This window comes from Mastomys coucha, unplaced genomic scaffold, assembly GCF_008632895.1.
Source record: "Mastomys coucha isolate ucsf_1 unplaced genomic scaffold, UCSF_Mcou_1 pScaffold18, whole genome shotgun sequence".
In the NCBI taxonomy this organism is placed as follows: domain Eukaryota; kingdom Metazoa; phylum Chordata; class Mammalia; order Rodentia; family Muridae; genus Mastomys; species Mastomys coucha.
Window position 1 is genome coordinate 45,413,645 of NW_022196900.1, and position 18,751 is coordinate 45,432,395.

General features: G+C 39.1%; 1 protein-coding gene and 1 long non-coding RNA gene across 4 annotated transcripts in view; one reads left to right on the forward strand and one right to left on the reverse strand.

Annotated features, from left to right (window-relative positions):
• The window catches only part of Adamtsl1 (ADAMTS like 1), an 895,122-nt gene that overhangs the window by 79,071 nt on the left and 797,300 nt on the right, over positions 1–18,751 (forward strand). The gene's annotated exons all lie outside the window — the stretch shown is intronic.
• The window catches only part of LOC116096200, a 69,451-nt gene continuing 54,314 nt past the window's right edge, over positions 3,615–18,751 (reverse strand). Inside the window, exon 4 of the long non-coding RNA XR_004120891.1 lies at positions 3,615–3,835. This is a non-coding gene — a long non-coding RNA (uncharacterized LOC116096200). The remainder of the gene's footprint in view (positions 3,836–18,751) is intronic.

Genomic DNA, 18,751 nt, shown 5'->3' on the forward strand with positions numbered 1-18,751 from the left:
TTTTTGCTCGGAGTTGTACTCAGATAGAAATTATTTGGCTGTTGAAAATACATTTGCATTCATGTCTTTTGCTCATAAAATTTCATATCCTGGAAACCTGTACAAATCCAATGAAAAAGACATGATTCCTATCACTGTCATCAGTCTCAAACTTGGCCTTTCTTAACCTTTCTTTTGGTTACTTTTGTTACAGAGCTGACAAAGATGTTGCCATTGGTGATAAGCTGGGGTAAGGGTGATGATACTTGTGTTATTTCTCCAGGAACTGTAACAAGTTGGTTCAGTGCATTTCCGATATGGGCACACTAAGCCCCATTTTTGTGTTAGTTTTCTTCTGTAAATGCAAGCAATTCATGGGTATTTATTCTAATCACTGTGCAAATTGTTTGAGAGTTAACTACTTTCTACTTTCAAATGCAACTGACAAAGAGGGAGACTAAACAAGAATGCTGTGTGGCACTGGTAAGCTTAGGCTCAACATTGAAGGTGAGAGTTCATTTCCAGCCTGTTCTTTCATGGTGATTTGAAGACCAGGAATGAACTCTTCAGATGAACAGAATAATTTACTTCATTATTTGGAAGTAATTTATAAATGAATGCTCACTGTTTTTTTTCCTCCATTTTCAAAATTCTTGAAAAATTACAGAACTAAGAACACGGTGGATGAGGTCTAATGTGCCACAGGAGCAAAACTCTCCTTGCCTGAAACCAGGCTTGGAGAAAGTTATTAATTTTCTTAAAGAGAAATGTGGTCTACTGATGTATATTTCTTTTTTTTTTTTCATCTCAGACTCCTTCTCACCCAGAAGATGTTTCTCAGCTGTGCTGAGTGAATTTTCCTTTCTCCTACTGACGTTAGGGGCCAGGAATGTTTTCCCTTTCAGCTAACCTTCACCTTGGCATTTACTTCTCCTTTCTCCCTGAATTTAACCTTAGGATTTAACCTTAGCAAGCTTCCTGCTGTCAGGACCAGCGAGAACAGAAAGAAACACTGGCATTGCCTTCTCTGTGGATTTCAAGCGCAGCAGAGAAGTCATATTTTTCAAAGCAGTTAGGAGATTTCCATTGTCTAGATAGACACTACAGGTTGAACATTCCTGACCCCAAAACCTGGACAAAGATTCTGCTGTCTGAACCTTCTGATGTGTTACACTATAAAAGTTTTGTGTTCTGGAACATTTTTCTTCTCAGACTTTTAGAATTTGGATGCGTAAGCAGCAAGGTCTAGGCAAGATATTCTCAAATCAAAACAAACGCACAACAACAGAAACCTCATAAATCTGAAACACTTCTGGTTCCAAGTACTTCGGATTAGGGAAGGTACCCTGCTCTGAGAACATGAGGTATGACTTCTGCTGGCAAAAGGGGCGGCCAGGGAATTTTGAGGCTGGCCGTTTGAAGCAGGACCATGATAAGCTGAGAGGCTCAACAAGGAGGAAATTGCACATTTGGACCAAAGAAAAAGAAGTGCTCAGTTCTTAAGTGCCACAAAACCCTTTTAGTCGGGGTTCATTGGAAATAGTTTTGTGTAAATTAATGAAAAAAAAAAAACAGAAAAGTAAACTTGTAACTGTGTTATTTTCAAAATTATAGCAATTTGTTTTAATTTGCATTTTTCTTCCTGCTGATTATTGGCCAAGTATTTTCTAATAGAAGACGCACAGAAATTGGTGCTGCTAAGACTATTTAAATCAACAGGAGAGCTAGGTTTGTAATTAGTAATCTTTCTGTAATAGGAGATTGCAGAGAAATGAAACATAGTATATTCTTTGTGGCACAGTAGGTTGGATGCTGGTTCTAATTTAGATTATGTAAGTCCAAATCCTGGGTCTGTTCTTGCTGGGATTAGGACGTGGAATTACACTCTCTCTACCTGGGGTTTCTCCTCCAGCTGAGTAAGTCTTTAGGAGGCTCCTAGCCCAAAATAGTGCTTTCTTAAAAGGAGAGGTTTTTTAAAAATAGTTTTATGGTTTTCGAGGACACACATGATCACTGCATCTACATTACTCCTCTTTACTTCTTCCCCTTTAACTCTTTCTAAATCTTGCCCTCACAGATTCCTTATCTCTGTTATATCCTCTGTTACATGTACAAACACACACATATATGCATGTATGTATAGCCTATTGAGTCCATTTAGCTTTTCTCATATATGTGTTTCTCTCTCTCTCTCTCCCTCTGTGTGTGTGTGTGTGTGTGTGTGTGTTCATGTATGTACATGTGTGTGAGTGCATGGGTGTATGTGTTTGGGGGGGTGTGCCCATTTGTGAGTGAATATTTTATTTGGAGCTTGTCCCTAGAGAAAACTGGTTCTCCCTCTCATTGGGCTCTGACCATCTTTAGCTTTTAATCTAGGGGCAGAACCATGCCAAATTTCCTGTCAACCTTGGCATTTTCACTGGTGGTGTCATTCTGCTGGTCTTGTTCATGTAGCCATGTTGTCTAGTGTTCATTGCTACAATTCCCTGTCATGACTAGGAGCACTACATATCAACAGGGCTCTGGCTCTTACAAGTTTTCTGCTCCCTCTTCAGTGATTTCTCCCTAGAGCCTTATGTATAGAGATTATGTTACAGACATATCAGTTGGTATTGGGCACCCCACTGTAATTTAACCTATATACTTTGACCAGTTGCAGTTCTCTCGAATAGTATCCATCTGTGGCAAAATAAAGTTTCATTGAGCAATGCTGTGCTGGTACATGCTTGTAATCCTAGCAGAGGCAAATGTATCTCTATGAGTTCAAGGCCAGCCTTATTTCCCAGAATAGCTAGGGCAACACAAAGAAACTCCATCTCAAAAGGTAAAATAAAAAAGCTTCTTTGATGAGGGGCAAGTGTGTCTATCTGTAGATATATGTGGATATAATGATAGGTATTTATAAAACAAAAATTATATTGATTTAAGAAACCAAGAGTAGCAATCCCTTCTCTCCAATCCAGGTTACCTGGATTTATAGTACCAGGCAAGAATGCTTTCTTGTTGAGTAATCCTTAAACCCAATTAATCAGTGGTTGGTTACTCTAAGACACAAGTGCCAATATTATACCATTATACCTGTCTGTCCATCACAGTCATCATTGTTGATCATAGGGTAGGTGCTTTCACACAGCTCGGGAGGACTGCTGATCCCTCTCCTTCCTAGCAGCTGGCATACCTTCTGATGCTGCTGTGAGAGCCACTCCCTGAGGAGAAGTTTTTGTGTCATTGTTGAAAGGCCAGCAGTGTGCTACTTAATGTGTCTAATGCACAGGGTGTTGTTTCCCATGCTGAATCCCAAAGTCTTTACCCATTGTCAGCTGCCAATGCAACTGGAATTTCTGAAGCAGTTTTCTTTTTCTGTCCCTTCCTCAAGTCCCCTGGCCTCTATCTCCTATGACCCCCTACTGTCCTTTTTTTCTAGCTCTTTGTGTTTCATATTTAATTATTTGTAACCCCATCTCACAACCACCTCCTTTCGCATTTTATGGTAAATAATTGTATGATGCATGCCCAGAGGGGCAGTGAACATTTGATTTTGCATATCTTTTTGGTAACCTCAGTCACCTAGTATCAGTCACAGAATAATGAATGCTCCTTTGTTTACAAACAGTCTAGCAGCAATTCCACTCTGCTGGAGATGATAGCTTAGGTTGCTTTCTGATTTAATCCCCTTGCTATTTCAGATAAGACCCAATGTATACTCTCATTTGAACAGGCATCTTGTCTAAAACTTGACCCTTTGATAATGAAGGTCTTGGAGCACCCTGCATTCCACTGGTGCCATTAGCGTTCAGCATACATGCTCAAAAGTAGAATATAGAGCTGGCAGTCTCCCAATCAGTTTGGAATCCAGCTAAAACAGGAGAAAAAAAAAACAGTTGAATCAAGCCAATTGGTCTAAAAATAGGTTCTCTAATTAGATTTTGGAGATTGGAGCTAAGAACCTTTCAATTTGATATTAATTGTAGCAAACTAGGTTGTTCATTGCAATTTTATAATGCCCACTTGTTTTGCTGAATAAAAACTGAAGCAGCATTGATTGTGATTAAGACTTACTGTGTCATAAATATGGGTGAGAGAACACACATATATTTTTTTGTAAATGAAGCAATTTTTCTTCCTAAATAAGCCAGCCAGGAAGTTAATTCATTGTAAGCCTTATCTGCATATATGATCATACCATTTATTACTTATTAATGCTAAATTAATAAGTAGATTAAATGTGGCCCCACATTTAAAATCATGTCTTTGGGAGTGAGCTTGTATCCCATCAGGGGTCTCAGGACAGCAAAACTGTAACCTCCTGAATTCATGTGCTCTAATCTACACAGGAATAAAAGAAGTCATGCTACCCTACCACAAAGCATTCTTTTGAGGGTCTTGTGTGCAATGCATTCAGTATAGAGTGCTTGCAAGCAATTCACAAATAGCAATTAGTATTATTGTAAGAAAACAAAAAATTCTAAAATATTTTGATCGAATTCACTGGCCAAATCTCCTGTTTCTTAATGGCTCCCTTGTCTCCAGTTTCCTGGTGCTCTAAGCTAGATTTAAGCTAGATGATCCTCCCAGCTACTGCTCAAACAAGATGCCATAAGGGCAGCTATGCTTTTATGTTGCCTGTAATAGTTAGCCCTACTATAGTTTCATTAATTAAACTTCAAACAGTATTCTCCAGTAATAGAATTTATTAAAATCTATTAATCAATAAAGATTAAAAATATAGATCCATTAGCGGCATGCTAGAGGTGTGAGGTAGGAGTGAGTGAGTGGGTGGAGGAGCACCCTCATAGAGGCAAAGGAGAAGGGGACGGAGTGGGGTCGGAGGGGTTGTGGAGGGGTAACTAGGAAGGGGATATCATTTGGAATGTAAATGAATAAAATGATTAATAAAATAAAAATAAAGATCTCTATGAAATATTTCTATTAATAATGACTGTTTAATTCATATAGTTCTAGCTTTTTCATTCTTTTCAAAAAAGGTAGTGTGTGTGTGTGTGTGTGTGTGAGAGAGAGAGAGAGAAAGAGAGAGAGAGAGAGAGAGAGAGAGAGAGAGAGAGAGAGAGAGAAGGGGGGCACACATGTGGAGGTCAGAGAGCAATTCACAGGATTGTATTTTTCACTCAACATATGGATTCAGGGCATCAACCTGAGTTTGCTAGGTTTGTTGGCCAGCCCCTGTACTAGCTGGGCCATCTTACTAGCCAGGCTTTTCCATTCTTAACATGCTAAACAAAGGAGAATAGCGAGTTTAACCCAGCAAGGAAGCAGACCTCCATTAAAAGAATTCATAGAGTCGAGAGGTGGTGACACATGCCTTTAATCCCAGCACTTGGGAGGCAGAGACAGGCAGATTTCTGAGTTTGAGGCTAGCCTGGTCTACAGAGTGACCAGACAGCCAGGGCTATAAAGAGAAACCCTGTCTTGAAAAAACAAACAAACAAACAAACAATTCACATAAAATATATGAAATATATATGCCCACACTTGCTCACACACTCCTTCAGTCATGGGAATCCAAGCACTACACCATTCACTAATAAAAGCCAGCACCTATAGAGAACACAAGGCACAGTACTCAAAAGAAAGGAGAGAAGTGAAGCTGTGACAACCATATGGTCAGAACATATCAGGAGACATGAGAGTTAGGAGCTGGGAAACAGGGCGGGCAGCAAGAGAATGGTGAGGCAGAGGAGTGGCTTGTTAGCAAAGCAACCTTGGCAAGCAGGGTTGATATAACCAAGAGTATGTAGACCTGGCAGTAGCCTCATAGTAATGCCACACTGACTGACCTTTCTTGGAAGAAAGGAGATAGTACCTGCCCAGCTTTGAGGATTTGTGTAACCCTGAACTGTGTTTGGGTATGTAGGCTTTTTTCTTTCCATATTACTATGATATTATGAATTCATCTTGGAAAAGGGAGGGGAAGCAGTAATGAGGGGAAAGTCTTAGACATCAGACTGTGGCCTGGGTTGGTGGGTTCTCTCTAAGTACTTAATTTCCTGTCTGGAAGGTAGGTTTCTGACTTTGTGTCTTATTAGTGAGGCGACCTATCAAATTATTTGCTGTGCTGTTGGCCACTTTTCTGTCTGTTTTATCTCCTGCATGTCTAGAACAATCTGAGAGAAGGCAGCAGAGAGCAAGCATATGTTCAATACAAAGGCTGCATGAAATCTGTGAGCCTGCTGTGCATCAAACCCATGTAATTCATTTATTTTTTAAAGCAGTGATGATACACGCTTTCTTCTGGATGACAAATTACAGAGCACATCTGAAAAACCCTCTCCTAAGGGAAAACATTCTGCTTCAGTTTTTTTTTCTTCCCTGCTTACAATCTTTATTACGTATGATGGAGAGAGGAAAAATGATCCTCATTGAATAGCTGTAAAGAGGACATAATAAAAATAGTAGAACTGAACGTCTGATTATATTAATGAGCACAAAGATACTATACACAGTGCACACACAGCTCTAAATTTGGAAAAGATCTAGTGAGTTAGGAGAGAATGGCTGATACCTTCCCAACAAATATGCCAGTAGGATGGGTTTCCATTTTCTCAAGGAGTATTTTCCCTAATAATCAGTGAGGTTTGTACTAGGCATTGTAGGTCTTCAGTGGGTTTGCATTGTAAATTTGCATTAAAGGATTTTCTAATATATTGATAATTGCTTTCAAGCTTCCCAGTCACCCTCAAGATACTTTCTTTCTCTCCTAAAATCTCCTTTGTTCTTCCTTCTACCAACTGCCTCATTTCTTGATAAAAGCCTGGTTATCCTTCTGTGCTCCATCATTTCTTCTTCTCTCTATCTTGACCCATCTGTCTTGTAGCCTAGATGCAGAAGAGTACACCATGCCCATTATCTGGCTGTCTAGAGCTCACATTTACTTCCAAATATTCTTGGTTCTAGGAATTTTTGTTCCCTTTTACCCAGAAAAATTTCTCCCTTTGATGTTCTCTTGTCATCATTTCTTCAGCAAACACTTGTTAAATGTGTGTGCATCACTCAGCTCTGGGGAGGCGGTTTACAAAGGACAGAAACAGGTTTTATAGTTTCCATAAAGAGGAGAAGTGTCTGCAAGCCCTGAGGTGATGTGTGACATGCATAGAAAAGTCTGTGGCTCTGGATTTGGGGATGATAATAGACCAGCATGTCTCAGGAGAACCCCAGTGACATTAAATGAAGACTTTCTTCTGAATGAAAGAGCTATTCTTATTCTCTGCATCACTCTTTTCCCAGTAAAAATCCTAAGGAGTGACTTCCTGTCACCATTCCTTTGCTCTGTCATCATGGACTCTAATTCTCCGAAACCATAAGTTCAATCAAATGCTTTCTTTTATAAGCTACCTTGGTCATGATAGTTTGTTCCAGCAAAAGAAATGTAGCTAGTGCAGTCCCCCATTTCTAGACCTAGAAGTATAAATACTGTAGATGGCATACTTTCCAGTATTTTAGCTAGTGAGGGAAGTATGGTTTCCACAAACAAAAGATAACATTGTTGCTAGAAAGAGAATGATATCAGGAAAGCAAGGAAAATGACTGGTACCTACAGTATACCGTACATAGAAAGAGTAAAATGAACAGAGGAAACAAATCAATTCTTGCTAAAAAAAAAATAAAAATAAAAATAAAATGAGAAAGAAATAAAAAAGGAAATTGGGGGTTCTTAAAAGATATTTTAGTTGGTGACATGCTTACTCTGTAAGTATAATGACCTGTGTTTGAACCTCAGTGCAATATAATTTTCAAAGCATATGAGTTGTAGAGAAATTACTTGGACAATGCTTGGATATACACGGGAAATGGTTCTGTATGGACAAGACAGTGGCTATCATCATGTAGCTTATGGGGATGGCCTGATGTAGAATTATGTAACTGTGAAAGAACTAAAGTTGAGAGCTACTGATATCACAAGGAACAAAGAAGGGAAAGGCAACTTAGGATGATGTTTTGATTCTTAAAAGTGTTTCCAAGAATACTGTTTCTGGAAACAGTACAATGGTAGAACATAAGAAGTTGTGTAAGGTGGAAGAATTGTATGCAGTAAGAAGAGGCAGTCTAGGAAGAGAGAAGAAATAGAAGGTAGACAGACAAGTGGCATAAGTATAAAATATATTTTCTCACTGTCGTCACATTGAATAAACTCTTCTGCTATTAACTATGACTTGTTTCTTTAATTTTCTTCTTGGGGGAGGTCATTGAACTTTTCCTGTTTATGGTTGCGAGGGCCCAAGGAGGTGACCCTAAAATTTCTAGTTATGATTGTATAGACTGGGTTTGAGGGAACAGATATTGGGTATGGAAAACCCATGATACTGTCACCTTGCCAGGAACCTGACATGGTGGGAGAAAATAACAGGAAAAAAAAAAGGCCTTTTAGTTTTGACAGGTAGGGTGCTGGGAAAGCTGGGGAAGAAGAAAGGAAGTGAAGGTTCTTGCTCTGAGGTTCATGAGTGGTCAACTCAAGCCTGCAAGCGATTGAGAAATGAGGGTTAAAAAGATAAAGTCAAGACACAGGGCAAGTTTAAGGAGCCTAAAGGGGGGAAAGAAGGCTCACAGTGAGAGGAAGGATGTGGATTTGAGATAGAGATTATTACTGCTGGGCACTAGAGATAGAGATATAAGATCAGCAAAGAACATGGGAATCAGGGACAGGAGAAGGAGAATGTTGATGGAGGCCATTAGAGATAGCATCAAATTGGTTAAAGAACAAAAAGATCAACCATACTTTGGAGTGAAAAGAATGTACCTGACTTCAAATTTTGTTTCTGGAGTCAAGTAGCTGGGTGACCTTAGACACAATCTCAGCTTCCGTTTTGGTGAATGGAGATGTCATAGAAATAACATGAAAGCTCAATGATTATGGGAAGTAGTAAAATGTATGTTAAATAATGGCTGTTTTATCTTACACTGAATCTATATATTATCTATCATCAATCATAAAATTATATGGAAACACAGAGGTACTTTATCATATGCATGACCTCATTCATGTTTCCTGAGAGGAGTCTATGGGTAGAATTCTATGGGCCCAAGACCTGTCAACTGTCAGCTTTGTAACCTTGGGGACAATCACAGTACCTCTCTTATACTGATACCATGATGATTAAGTGAGCTGATTCATAAAAGATGCTAGTGAAAATTCTATAAATGTTAGCATTTCTATTGTTATCCAAGGTAGAGAAGAACACTAGTCAGCATATATTTTCTGTTTTGTAGGAAGAGTCACATAGTAGCAGAGTTAGAAGACTTATCCAAAGACTAAGAAAGGACATTGCTGAACTATCACTTGTCCTTTGTGTTTCCAAAATTCTTTTTCCATATCCTTAATCAATATGACTTCTGGCCCACTACTAGCTTTGACCTTGCTCCCAGGCTCTGAACTATTCATCACTTCCTCTGCTAACTCCTGTTAACCAGCAGCTTCAAGGTTCTTCCTCAAGGTCTACCCATGTTTACTATGACTTCTTGTATTGCTTTTATGACCTGTCTGTGCAACTACAGGGGGAGCAATGAGTCCTATGCCAGTGTTGCTCTGTAAGTTCACAATGGAGCTTGCTTGCACTCCAGAAATAGAGTTACCATCTCCAACAATAAAACCTAGTGCATTTGTTTCTGTGAATATAGTGAAAGCAGTCTGTTTTCGTCAGTTCTGACAAAGCTACATGTCTGGGCATGATCTGCCTATGTGCCTATGTGCCTGTCTACTTCTCTTTCTCATCAACATGAATAGTTACTTTCTCATAGCATGGATATGGGCTTTGGAAAATGGCTGAAGATATTAATGTTTTGACTGAAGTGTTGGTATTTAATGAAAAAAATCTGGTGCTATGTTTATTCCTGTGGCAAACCTTGTAGAGTTTCAGTCCCCAGTGCTGTGGTATCATGTCCTTTTCTGATGTATCATGGTATAGCTAACAGATGTACTTAAGTACATTTAAATACATTTAAAATATCTCAACCTAACATTGGTTTTAAAAATAGTACAGGAGATAGAATGGGCCTTCTCTGTAACTCAGCTTTAGTATATGAAAGAAAAATTATATGAAAAAATGGGATCTATATTTAAAAGTAATGGTTTTTGAGACTTTTTAAAATTTAAATATATTTAGGGTTTTCTTAGTCCATGGTACTATAACTCAAACACTAAAATTAGAAAAGAATTCTGATAGTGTTTTTAAAAAGTTAAGTGGCACAATGTCACTTCTTGGATAACACACATGCATACATGTGCACACACACATACACACACAACCCAAAACAATGGCAACAAAACCAAAAATCAGTAATTTTGATGATTGTTAATATCATTTTTAAACAAAAGAAAAGGCCCATTGAATTCACTGATGCTTTAAGAAAATTTTGTTTTCATCTAACTGTAGAGGGAATGTTTACTGCAGCTAGTAATAAAATAGTTTTATAAAGAAATGAAATTGTTTTATAATATGAGATGATTCACACATATACAGAATGAGAGAGAGAGAGAGAGAGAGAGAGAGAGAGAGAGAGTACATCCTTGAAGAGTAGATCTGTAGACCTGTGAAATAAAAATGGTAAAGGTGAACAGGATGAGGGAGGGCAAGGCTGAGGGACGCTGTCAGCAGAAAGTTGGGGCTTACCAGAGATCTAGCTGCTTCCGTCAGGAGGCTAAATGGGAGAAGGTGATTCTATACGTAGCAAAGAAACACCTATACAGAGTCCAAGGTCATTCGCAGATGCTGATGTAAACCTGAAAAACTGGATAAGCCAAAGTCCAAATAGGGAATAGAGAGTGGACAAAGCAAGAAAGAGCCATGGGAAGAGCACAGTGTACACAAATGTCTGCAGCCTGAGTTATCTCACAGGCTCATGGCAGATGCCAACTTTAAGCCAAGTCTACTGACTTTAAGACCTAGAATCCATGGCATCCTTGTATCACCAGTAGAGGCTAAGGAGCACTACTTTTGATACGTTGCATAGTGGACTAAGGTTAGAATCTTGCCATTTGCAATTTTGGAAGCTAGGAGGAACTAAGTACCATTTGTTACAAATATTGGAACAACAAGGCTAACAAAAGTATTGATAGAAGGAGGAATATGAATATTATGCTAAATGTAATAAACAGTCTAAAAATACAACCAGATCATTCATTATTTAACATGTACTTGAAAAGCACCTACTGAGGTTTAAGCACTATCTCTGGGCCCTTTGTTGATGGTAGAAAATAAAATGGACATTGTCTTTGCCCTCATGGAATGTTAAGATCAAGAGACAGGCAGTAACAATGAGGTTTGAATTGTGTCATTGGATGGTATGGTGGTTTGAATAGGTATGGCTTCATAGACACATGTGTTTGAATGCTTGGCCTAAAGGGAGTAGCAATGTGAGATGTGACCTTATTCAAGTAGGTGGAATTGTGTCATTGTGGAGGCAGGCTTTGAGATATATATGCTCAAGCTACGCCCATGTTGTTCATAATCTTTTCCTTGCTGCCTGCGGATCAATACATAGAACTCTCAGCTCTTTCTCCAGCACCATGTCTTCCTGTAGGCTGCATCCTTCCCACTATGATGATAATGAATTAAACTGAAACTGTAAGCCAGTGCCAATTAAATATTTTCCTTTATATAAGTGTTGCTGTGGTCATGGTGTCTTTTCACAGCAATGTAATCTTAACTGATAGTTCTCCTCCACCGAGGGTAAAGATTCAAGAACGTCTAACCAAGTCCCAGTACAACATGGACAGGCTTCCCAAGGAGGATCCCATGGAAACTGAAGACAACAAAACGCCTGGCAGGAGGTGGTAGAAAAGCCTATCAGGAAGGCTGTCCAGTCTCCTAGAAAAGTGTTCAGAGTGGGCAACCACTGTGCAGAGAAAAACTGAAGGCTGAGGAGTGGCATCTTTTACTGAGCATTTGTATAAGCCACGTACTTTGAATAGAGCATCAGGTTTAATTTTCTCAGAGTGTTTGTCTCCATCCCAAGAATAGAAAGGAAACACAGAAGTAATTACAGCACTCAGCTTAGTGTCAGGCTGGCTAGAACCAGCCTCAGCCGACCACTTTCCTCTCCATGCTACTTCCCTTGACTTTAAGAAAGTAACACTTTCTATTTGCATTGTTTTGTCGAAGTTAGTATTTAGATTACAAAGGATGCCTTCACCTTTAACCAATGGACGTTTCCTTTGAGCCTTTATGTGTGATATCAATGAGGGATTGTCTATGGAGCACAATGACTAGAGTGTGCTAGAGGCACAGCTGTGTGCAAGTTTGTTTGCATTTTACAACACAGCGCTTACATTTAAGTGAATATAGAAAATTCAAACATCTGTCCTCTGCTTCCTTAACTGCCATTCACAATCCACTGCTTCTCCTCTTCACCAAATGCTCCTAGAACTTTTTGAATCAGGCCTACTTTGTACAGGTCTGTGTCTTGCAGATGGAAAGTCTGCTCAAAGACTAGAGGCAGGGAGACAGTGGGTGTGTGAGGGTGCCCTTCACTTAGTATTTAAGCTCCAATTGAAGGAGTTATGATGTTGTCACCACAGTGTGCACACACAGCTAAGAAAACAGGAGCATAATCACAGGGTGTGCTTCTGGCCAACAGAACATACAGAATGAGAAAGCTAGACTTAGCTTTTGCCAATCAGATCTACCCCAGGCCCTCACCTCACAGACAGGGAAACTGGGGTCACAGAAGGTCACAGGATAAACCCAACCTTCATATGCACAAACATCTCAGTTTACACCTCTGTTGTTCAACTTTTAATTTATCTATTTATTAAAATGATTTAGATGGGGCACTTAGAACTGATGAGCATTATCTTCAGCAGTGCTGAAATAGTCAAACCTTTGTCTCAGTTTGGTGGAACAGGGTACCATTGCATGCTCTTATATATTAGGATATAATCAAATATTCAGCTATTTCAAATGTTATTTAAAAAGTAATAGACACAGGAATTTTCCCATTTTCAAATATTTAAGGCTTAAGATTAATTTTGCCAAGAATTTTCTTTTAAGATGGTTTCAGAATAAGCCATAAAGTTTATTTTTTAAACTTTAAATTAATAGTATTTATTAATCTGGCCTCTTCAACCCCATAGACTTTCCACTTATGGGTGGTATGGCAGTTTGTGCACACCAGTGTTTTCTGTCTATTTTGTGGCAGTTCATGCATGTTAGTGTTTTTGGAAACACGGTTTAGAAGATGCTGATGTGGTTAGGCTCTCTGAGAAACAACTATAACGTGAATGAGAAATGGCCTCGAGAGTTTCTTGTCATATCCCTTGGTGTCATCCCTTTTTAGGTCATGTTCAGAAAGCCACATGGTTGAGAGTCAATGGGTGTAGCTTCTGTGTCACTTCTCCTAGGTGCAATCTCAAAGTAGACTTCTGGTTTCTCTGACTACTAAAATCTTGTGACACCCTCTTCTGAGATGTCCTTTGAGCATCAGGTGCAGGAAGAAGTATCTCATGGGGTTCTAACCCTAGACAAAGAAACAGAAGCAACTAAGGAATGCAGAAATGGAAATAGTCTTTTGCAGGAAAAATGCTGTTAGTTGGCTAGCTAATACAAACAATGAACTCCGATATCATATACAGACAACTAACATGGGCCGAGCAGGTTGTACTCATATACTTAGGAATGTGTGTATGTGCATTGCACTCACACACAAGTGTGCATGCTTGTATGTGTATGTAAAACAAGATTTAAAGAAGAGGCCATAAGTTTGACAAAAATATTAGGAACATGGTAAGAGTTAGAGGGAGGAAAGATAAGTAGACAAGTGATATACTTTTAATTTCAAAAAAAGAATGAAGATCATTTTTTTTAAAAGCAGACTTGCTTGTTTCTGTTAAAGAATATGTAGCCTCCCACAGTGTAATGTCTCCAGTTGTAATGCAGAATTTGCCTTGTTGGGTACCACAGGTTTTCACACTAGTTTAACCTACTTTAGGGTGAAAGGTAGAAACATTTGACATGTTAGAACCATCTCAGAGTGAAGGCAGAGAGACTGGAGACGTCTTCCACACTCGTTTTGATTGATGATTTCTTGTGCAGTGTATCACATCAGTCCCTTCCCCTTTTAAAAGCTAAGTGGGTTAAGTAAGCTCAGGGCTCATGACTTATCCCTTTATATTCTTCTAGATTCCAAGTTTAAGGGTCTAAACTTGTAAGGGAAACTCTGGCAGTGACGAGGATTGTGCTCCTGAAACCTTAAACACATAGTTACAAAATTGAACTGGGAACTGGAGAGGAGTTTAATTAAGCTAAATGTTCTGATGTTTGAATGTTGACACACTGGACCATACTTAAATCCAAGAGAATTAAAAAAAAAAAAAAAACATTCCCCTGGAGAGAACAGACTTGATTTACATGGTACTTCTTTCATTAAATTCAGTGAAGCCTGCAAAACTTGCTAATGAAGGAAAATTATGAAGTATTTGGACTCAATTTACTTATTCTTTCCACAATAATTTGGCCTCATACCATCTGACACAGAATCTGAAGTAATCAGATTTTGAAGGCATTACTTCCTCATGCTTTAGCGTAAATTCATAAGAAACATGTTCTATGCTTATCAGAAAGAAGAAGATATGGTAAAAGTAGCCTAGTGGTTTTGTGCCCTAAAAGGACATTTAGGTTATATGAGGCATGAGATTTTAAAAGTCTTCTCCATGCCTCTTCAGAAGCAAGCTAGTGCTCAGCTCAAGGACAAGGGACTAGAAGAGACATTCAGCCATTAGATGAAAATAAATATGCCATTGAGGTTCAGGGATTTGTCATTTTCTTGGTGCCCCTTCTAATCTACTCTAAACTTTACAGCCAGAGTTATGATCAGTATCAGCCTGCATACCTGATTAAACCTCTCTTTAAATCCTTCTAATGAGATCCCTGTGGCCTCAGTCTGAGATACAGCTCTTTAGTATGACTTTGAGGCCATGCATACATCCATAGGAAGGATTGTCATCTTCATAATCTTTTTTCTGGGCTGACCCGTTTTTCATGTTTGGTAAGCTGGAAGTTCACCATAGACTGCTCAGCAACAAGGTTTTAGCAGGCCTGCAGCAGGGACTCATTCTCTGTAATCCACTCAGGGAATCAAGTTCACTCTGCATCTTAACCTTGAGTCCTGTCGCTTGTCATAGCTGAGGTCCAGAGCTCTGCAAGGTCCTTTCCCAACAGTTAGGTGATCTGACCTGGACATAACACCTTCTCCAGTCACGTGGTCATTTTTTCATTCTCATCCTTTGTCATGCCATTTCCAGAGTTCTGTTACCCAAATAATCTCTATTTCTCTCTCTTGTTTATTTTTTTCTTTCCATATTTCCATTATGTCACATTTCTTCCTCTTTTCTTTAACATGTTGGCTTCACCCTCTCTGCTCTTCTGCAGTTTCTCCATCACTTCACTCCAGAGTCCCCTCTGATTACACACAAAGAACCAAATGGTCTCCCCTTTCTCTGGACTCTGTAACGGTAACACCTGGCACTCACTTTTCAAGAAGAGCTTAACCATTGAACTATTACTGTATATTTAACCTCTTTTGTCTCACAGTAGTGTGCAAAGCTTACTCATTCACTCTGTATTCCAAGTAACTCAAGGAGTGCCTGGGAAAGAGCCAGTTAACAAACATTTAATCACATTTGTCTATTTGAGTGAATTAGTTATACAAGAGATTCATTGTAGTAACAGAAAATGTAGCATTCTAGCGGACACAAGAAAGTCCTTGTCTCTTGTTTTCAGACTACTGTGTTAATTAAAAACTTACTCTAGGCTGTGTAGATGGTTCTGTGGCTAAAGCATTTGTCACTAAACAAGAAGATGATCATTTGGATCCCCAGAACCCATGTAAATGCTGGATATGTGTGTCGGCTCTCTTGTAGTCCAGCTATGGAAGTGGTCCCCAGAGGAAACTAGCTAGCCAAACTAGCTGTATCAGCAAAATCTGGGCTTGATGAGGAGACTATGCCTCAAAGGGTAAGGTAGAAGAGCAATCGTGGAAGAATCCTGATGTCAGGCTTGAGCCTCTATGCATTCATATGGACATGCACATGCTTACCATACATGTCCTCCCCCACACATGTAAATACCCACAGATACACCTGAAAAGACTAGTAAAAATCTAATCCAGCATAGGTCATGGGTTTTACTTTGGTAGCTGCAAATATAAACCTGCATTAGAAACCAGTGGTACAGGGAATGAGGTTGAATGGTATCAGGTAAAATTGAATTGAAAATCAAATATGCAAACTTGAGGGACCTTATAAAGCTGAAACAAATCATCATCAAACATTTCCTCTTGTTCTTAGGCTCCAGCCTTACAGATGCAGGCATTCAACCACAAATCCACTAGTTTTCTTTAAAACATATTTTTCCATCTCCTAACATTTAGAAAATACAGGGCAGAGCTAAACTAAACATTACTTGACTTTTAACTTCCCAAACTTCAGGAGAAACTTCCAGTGCATGCATCCATGATATGGGGAATTTAAACTCAATCTAAGAATGATGTTTGCTCATTCCACAACTGATACAGTATGTGGTAAATTATTACCCTTGGGGGCAGTTTGGAATATCAAGTGCTGTTTACTGGCCTGCATTTCAAATTCAACCTCATGATTTGCCAAGTTTCTCAGATGAGGGCTCATAGAGGCCTGAGAATTGACAAAGATTGTCATAGTCTCAGAGTATGAGAAGCAGAGGTTAGAATTGATCTCTATGTAGCATAAACACTGTCATAAAGTTAGAAGTACAGTAGCAGGAAAGAATTACACATTCCACATACATGTAGTGTGTGTGTGTGTTTGTGTGCATGCGGGCATATGTATGTGCGCATACTTTCAAATCTGGAGAACTTGTTACTAGAGCACGAAACACTAGGGAGAACAGTTTTATGGGAAAGGAACATGTCCAAGTAAATTAAATTAAACAACAAATAGCCTGACTCTGGAAACTACTTCCCTCAATTTTGAGGACTACTCTTAGTTCCCTCAGAGTCAAAATTGGAAGTCACTGTGAATCAGAGTAAGACTTGGACCCAAGCTTGACACCTGCTGGAGGATGGATGCCAATTCCATGGGATGCTGGGGTGAGGGAAGAGACTGCTAGGAATCTGAGGCACTGCTGCCTTGCTTCCGTCACCTCAAAAACTGGAAATAGCCACAGCAGAGTGGAGACAGTACCTCCCTCCCCGCAAGGCAAACCTGAGTAGCTGACTTAGACGTGTTCCACTCAGTCAGTGCAATCTTATACCTAAGGGTATTCTTCATATAACCACCAAGGCCAAAGACCACTTTGCAATACACTCTGGTCATCTTAAATTTGTCACATCTTTAATTTGTGCTATTTATTTTGTTTATACATTTTGTGTGATCATTGTATTTGAATATATTATATCTACATTTTTTAAGGTGGTTAGTTTCTTAAGACAAGGACATTGAGACAAATAGAAACTAAAATTCCAAGTTATAAAATTCTTTGAGATCTTATGGATGACACAGTTTGTATCCTAAAATAATGAAGAGAGGGAAAAACTGCTCATAAAATGATATAGGACTGGAGAAATAGCTCAAAGGATAAGAGTGCTGCTTGTCTAGAGAGCACAAGAAATGCAGTTTGGATTCCCAACACTCACATAAAAGTAAGGAGGTAGATTGGCAGCTGCCTCTAACCTCAGCCCCCAGGAGGTAGAGACAGGAGATCAATATGGCAGCAAGTTAATAAGACATTTAAACTAGCCAAAATGGGCAGGTTCTCGGTTCAGTGAGACAATGTCTGAATAAGCCAAATGAAGAGTGGTCAAAGAAGATACCAGATGTCAGTGTAGAGTCTCCACATAAATACACACACATGTGCATGAGCACCTGCACAAACACACATAGCCACACAATGCAAACCCACATACACATGTGTATGTACCGCATACACATCTAAAAATGATATAAAAATGCTTAAAATTCTTTATTGATCATCTAGAGTTCATGTCTGATGTTAGAACCAAGCACTTGTGCCAGAAAAGTCCTTTTGTAACTATGGAAGTAAGTCTAAGGTGATTACAGAACTAAAAATTACCAAACTTTTGTCTAAGTAGTTGTCATACATCTTCATTCAGTCAGATGTTACTAGGAGAAATGTTTAACATCTTAAGTGAATTCTTTTTGGTCATAAGGTAGGTCAGGCAAGCAATTATTGCACGTTGTGGCCAAGAATGGCGTCTTTACCCCTGATTGTGTACAGAGGTTCCACACATATGAAAGAAGGATCCAGGGTGGCACATAGCTTCCTCAGCATGACAGCTCAGGCTCCTACATTGTGGAGGGGTAGAGGACTCTGAGTCTTTTCTCTTTGTTGAATTTTCCTAAAGTATTCTTGAGTTTGCAAAATCTGGGTCTGGCCTGAAAACTGTCAAAGAATATGATACTACATGACAAGACATTGAAAATCCAGGGTGGTAGATCCCAAAGCAACTCTTTCTGCCTTCATTTTTTTTAAATATGGGAAGCCAACAGCTAACAAGTATCCTTTCTGTGACTTTCCCATGTTCCCAGAAAAACTAAGTAACTCAGAAGCCATATTCTTGATGTCTAGCCCGATGTACTTTCCATGATACAATGTGCCACATGAGTCATCTGGAGAAAGGAACCTAGAATTACAAGGGTGTGACAGCAATTGAGAGCTTTAGGTGTAGAGCTTTGGAAGAATGTTCTCTCTTACTCAAAGAGGCCATTCTAGAGAAAATGCCTACATTAAACAAATAGTATAAAGAGTTCCATTAAGAACTTTAGCTA